The following is a 6000-nucleotide window of genomic DNA, read 5'->3' as shown; positions in this document are numbered from 1 at the left end:
CTTCCTCTCCTCTCCCCTCCCCTCCGGCTTCTTTCCCTTCCTCTCCTTTCCCTTCTTTCTCCCTCCCTTCCCCTTCTTTCCTGTTTCTTCCCCCCACCCCCACCCCCGCCTTCCTTCCCCTTTCTGAGTCTTGATACCGAGCTCTGAATTCCTTGCGACCACTCTTACTTAGTTTCTATTTCCTCTTGATAGGGAGTGGAAGGACTCAACCTCGGGGACCCAAGAGACATGAATTTCATAGCTTCAGAGACAGGCAGTTGCCCATGCTCTCTCTGTCTCTGGTTGACACTTCCTGTTGTATTCTAGATTTTGTGATCATCCACTGGCTTGTAATTCAGGAAAACACCATGAATAATGTTCTTTCTCAAACCTTTGATTTCAAAAGCAGTTATGTTCTTTCTGCTTGCTTTAGAAACACCTATTTCCTTTCCAGAAAGCCAGGGATTTTCTGTTCTGATGTTCCGAAGCTTTGAGGGCATAAAGACACGTGAATCAGCCGTAAAGCTTAATGCTCTGGAGGGCAGCAGCCAGGTTCAGGGAGTGGCCAGGATAGTGACAGGTGCTAATGATGGGCACAACCACCAGTGTTGTCATCATAAAGTCGTTTAATTGTGAGCACTTAAGGTGTAATAATTACATTTTGCTGCACTGGTGAATACTTTGGTGCATACTTCTCCACAAAGACGGATGGATATGGGTTTGTTTACTCAAACAAAAGGCCTGTTGAGAAACAACTGTGACCTAATTAATAGCTTTGTTTACGTGTTGGCTCTCCAAAGGGATTTACCCAGTTTGGGTTCATTAAGCGCCATTAATGTGTTAGGCTTAGAATTCTGTTGTATAAAGATGTTCTCTCAATTTTAACTTTATTAAACATGGTGTAGGCATAATGACAGCTAATTTAATCTTCCTCATTTGCTCAATTCCCCCAAAACAGTAGAGTGAGACAGACAAATTAGAAATCCTCTTTCTCTTAATGCTCACCGATATACCTACATTAAAGTCTTCCCTGGAGTTTTTAGGATTAGCTGGTTACTTGTGACCTGTTTTCCTTTCCAGTAAGCCGGCTGCCAGTCCCCGCACACCCTCGTCATAACAACACTCTGGATTTTCCCCAGTAGCCCGAGCAAACGACAAAGAAGAGAAGCTAGTTCTGAATTCTTGGGGAATGAATTCTGGGGAACCAAACCAAAGCTGAGACACATGGATTATAGACAATCTCGCATGTTTATAATCTTCATCTTTCTTTCTAAATTTCCATCACTTTTTAGTCATTTCCCCAAAGAAAACGAAACGAGACACTGGTAGGACATACCCCGCTGGAAAAGCACAACGGCAGCCCAAAGCTCACGAGTTTCATTTAAATTCTTGTTCTCACCTTCATGGAACTCTTTATCTTAATAAGCCTACGCTGGCCACAGTTATAACATTTCAGAAAGAACAAAAAATGCTACTTCAAAAACATGTAGAGAGATTTAATTCAAATGTTCAGAGAGAAAAATAACCTGAAGGTCAGAGACACTAACTGAGAGAAGGAACAGAGTGGACCCTCTGTCACCGGTCTAACCTCATTGTCACAGACCACACACACACCACACATACGTGTCAGTACAGCAGGCCTAGTTCCTTATGTTGACCAGTTTGTTCCAGTCACTTGGCAGTCACCTTACAGAGGTTCTTCACGAAAGAGCTGGTACATGCAAGATCAGGAACTTTGAGAGTGGCTGTGTAGGTCATCACAACCTAACCTTCACCTTTCCCAGGGGAGAAGAGTGATGTTCTCTTCTGTTTACGACCTAGGAAGGACTTGGAGTAATGCTTGCTGCATACTGTAGCATCTCATCACAAAGAAACCATGGACATTCATTTTACCAATGAGGGACCCAACCTCCAAGGTTGGATAACTGTTTCTATACCCCTTTGTCACCTGATGGTCCAAAGCAGACCTCCTGTCCCCTCTCTCCCTGTCTCCAACTGCAGTCTCCCTTCATTGCTGTTCTGGGCTTTTCTTTTCTTGTTTTTTTTTTTTTTTTTTTTTTTTTTTTTTTTTTTTTTTTTTTTTTTTTTGCATTTTTTTTAGCCAGGGCTGGGCTTGAACCTGCCACGCCCAGTATATGGGGCCAGCGCCCTACTCCTTGAGCCACAGGCACTGCCCTGGGCTTTTCTTTTCTTGTGGTCAGGCTTTTCCTCCACCCTGTCCTACCCATCACCTCTCCATGAGGCCACCTTACTACAGCTGATGGCATCCTGCCATTTAACACGGATTATCGTGCAGGTCGTCCATTTAATTTCATATCCAGGACAGCTCCCTCAAGTATCTGCAGATATGCAGGCCTGATAACTACATCTTCAGTGAGGAATTCACTGGCCAACTCATCCAATATAATACGTTTTTCCTTAGCCTACCGGACGGTGCAGTGAACAGTTTGAGGTTGGCATTCTTGGAGAGATCCCGGGGCCCAGGGACTAATAATATGGTTCAGTTTATAGTTTTAGGTGGGTACAGGAAGGGCGAGGGAGATTTCAGGTTTTTCCTCTAGATAAGGAATATGTTAAGATTCAAATTAATTATATCTGTGTTTTTCTTTTTCTGTACAAAAGAAAAAATAATAAATTCCAGGGTTGCTCTGTCTTTTTACTTGTTCTAAAAGACCTGGGATCTCTGATCACGTTAGTGAATATAAGCTGAGTGTCCCTACTCTGAAATCTGTGAGGCTCCAAAACACTCATAGGAAATGCTCACTGGAGGATTTTGGATTTTTAAATTAAGGATAATGAATTGGTAAGTATTTATCATGCAGTTACATATTCTATAATCTGAAACATTTCTGGCCTCAAGCACTTTGGATAGGGGACATTCAACCTGCAGAAAAGGTAAATGGGTGCAGTTCTTACGCTGCGTCTTGTCTACATGCGTCCTCACTTGGGTCTCATGGCAGCTGACTGCTCCAGCCTTTTCATCTCTTTTCCAATAGTTAATAAACATGAGTCTCAAGCCTGGACCCCCATGTCTGCTCTGTTTCTTCCTCACTTATCCTCTCTCTTACCATAGCCATTATCTTGGGGCATGTGGTCCCCCAAGTCTAAACCCTAGTCCATTTATAATCCCTGTACTCCCTCCCTCATCTGTTTCCCAAGGCAGTTGGTCTCACCTTGTCGTCTTGCCACACTCACCAGTGAGGACAGTCACCCAGGCACACCCCAGATTTAGCTTGGTATTAAACTTTTAGCCTCTATGCATTGGGCACCTGCTAACCTGTCATAATCCCTGGCACTAGAGTTGCACCCGTGAACAAGAAAAGCCTTGAGCAGGGCTAGGCCTGCCTGCAGGCCTCTTGGGCCCTGTTTGTCTCATGTCCGGGATGACCGCTGTTCTCCACCCCCATTTCTGCAGGTTCACACTGTCCATTCTGCCAGGTCCTCCCTGTTTGTGGCTTGCTTACCACATACGCTCTTTCTCAGAACCCCTGGCCGGAGGTGACCTCTGCTGCGGCTAACCTTCTGCTGGTTTTGCCTTTTTTCTTGCATTACAATCACTTGAGTATTTTCCTCTCTCTGTATAGGCTTTGCGTATAGGCTTTCAAAGCCAGAGACTAGGACTTGGCGCTCTCTGCCTCTTCCCTGCTGTCTAGCATGACATGACTGAGTTAAGTATGTGATAAACGTGTACTGAGCAAATGCAGGAATTCATGAAAGTTCACTTAAAATTTTCCTCCCATGGTTTTTGGCTGTGTGTAACTTGCTCTTTATTTTTAATCCTCAAAGTTTAATCGAATTGGTTTTCTTTTTCTGTGAGTATATACTAGGCGCACAGTAAATAATTTTGAGTCCTGATTATAACAGAATTGCAGTGGGACGAGAACGGGGAAATGTTTATTTTTATAGGCATGTTTTCTTAAATTACACGGTTCAGATATTATCCAAACAGAAAGGTATCTTAGAAAATTACATGTTTCAAGTTCTTATCACCCTTATTTTACTTACGCTAGTTAATAAACTAAGAGTGTGTATCTGGGACTAAGCTGAAGTGTAAAGAAGACAGGTTCAGATCTGGGTTTGAATCCCAGCTCTGCTGTCTCCTGACATGCAGCCTGGCCCAGTTACTTAATTTCTCTGCATTTCAGCCCATGTCTCTGGCTGTCGGGATCTTGATAGACTGTTTCTTGCTCATCTTTGAATCTCCCGTTCCTAAAACAGTGCTTTGTTTCCAAGTATTCACTTAACATTGGAGGAGCTGATGGAAAGGAGGACAGAAATTATCCATCTTGTTGTCTGTTCTGCGTGGAGGGTTAAGAGTGATGACGGTAAAAACAGAGAAGGCTCCACCCAGAGCCATTTTTAGTTTTCTTTTCAAGTTCAAAAACTAGTATTTTATTGACAAGGTGATTTCCTGGATCTTATGGCAGCTATATTCTTCCTTACATCACATTTACATGTATGTGCCTGGGCGTGCCATCCTCAAACCTAGGGACTGCATTGGGGTTATGGCAATCCAGTTCATTTTAAGATAACTGTGTTTTGTTCTAATGCATGCCAAAACAGTAATAAAGACATCGTTTTATTTTGCATTTTTTAAATGTTACTTTACAGAAGTTAAACTTTAAGTTCTAGTAAGTTTTCAAGCATTATAACAAATGATCACAGTTCGGTCACCCTTAAAATGGAAAGCTCTTCTAACAGAATAAACTGCAATCATTACATTGTTAATACTTAAGAGGCTTGGAATATTTGGAGCAAAATGATCTTTCCGTGGCTTATATTGCTAATTGAGGGCATTAATTTCTTGTGGCTCTGCCTTTTCAGATTCTGGTCAATACCGACAACTCTTGGTTTCAGTGGCACATCATGCATTTTCAGACACAGAAGGGAAATGGGAAAGATTGACTGTTCACTTAAATGTGAATCCATTTAGTAGAACGTTGAACAAGGACAAAATACGCTAGTAGTACTTTTTCCCATTCAAAATGGAATGGAAAAAGCCTTTACAGTTAAAGAACGCACCTTCTACCGATTTTGAGGTTTTAAAATTTTACTTGTTGCTTCTGCAGACTAAAAGTGCACATTTTATAAATTTAATTCACTTATTTACTTAGTCGTTAGCAAGAGGGAGACCTGTATTTTAACATTGTATTTTATTTTTCCTTCAACATCAGGAGTGGTTATGCCCTCTAATGCTATGCTTAAGTAAAATTACACATTCGGGGCACCTAAATTGGCATGCCAAATTATAGGACATTTTAATTATTATGTGGATGTGACAGATTCATTTATTCTTGAACTCTTTTGAGAAAGCAGCCCTTCGCAGTGATTCACAGTAGTAAACAAAAGATTAACAGGAAAATGCCCTTTATGAGACTTAATAAATGTGTCTGATTAAATGCCATGGGACAGAATTAACTGCAATATTTAGATGTAGAAAAACAACCTGTGTCCTGCTCTGAGTCTCAGCATATTCTCTTAAGATAAATTTACTCTAAATAGGGCCTAAGTGAAGAACTAAGTACCACTTAACATCAGAACTATTTTCCTAGGTACGTCATTTGGGCCAATTGTTTCAGGCTCTTTCTTCCCTCTGAAACCATTAACCAAAGCCACTAATAAGCAGAAATGCAGAGTTAAGAGCCCCTTCTCTCTCTTTCAATTTCCAGTGGACACATTAATGAGCAATAAAGTGGCTAAAAGGCAGGCAGCTGAAGAAAGAGAGAAAGAAGCAGGCAGAGATGATTGTGGAAACAGATACCCAGACCCTCTGCAGTACAGATCAGGCTGCCCCCCGTGCCATCTGGGCCTGTGATCAGTGGAATTTCGAGCTCAGTTTCTTAATTACTTCTTTAGTTTTATCCAAAGAGAAAATTGGATTTCTAGAGATTTCTTCTGTACAGAGAGCAATTATGCTAAAGCAACTTAGGTAGCAGCGCATCTGGCTAGCATTTCATTCTTGGAATGATAGGCTCCACCCAGAACTGACTTCAGGACGGGCTTTGACCTCACTGACAAGGC

At 41.8% G+C, this 6000-nt stretch overlaps 1 protein-coding gene across 1 annotated transcript in view; it reads left to right on the top strand.

Moving 5' to 3' along the window:
• Nucleotides 1–6000, top strand: part of ABCC4 (ATP binding cassette subfamily C member 4) — a 252668-nt gene that overhangs the window by 235097 nt on the left and 11571 nt on the right. The window lies entirely within an intron of this gene.

This window comes from Otolemur garnettii, unplaced genomic scaffold (assembly GCF_000181295.1).
Source record: "Otolemur garnettii isolate 467f Iridium unplaced genomic scaffold, OtoGar3 scaffold00034, whole genome shotgun sequence".
Classification (NCBI taxonomy): domain Eukaryota; kingdom Metazoa; phylum Chordata; class Mammalia; order Primates; family Galagidae; genus Otolemur; species Otolemur garnettii.
This window is presented reverse-complemented; position numbering and strand designations above follow the sequence as displayed.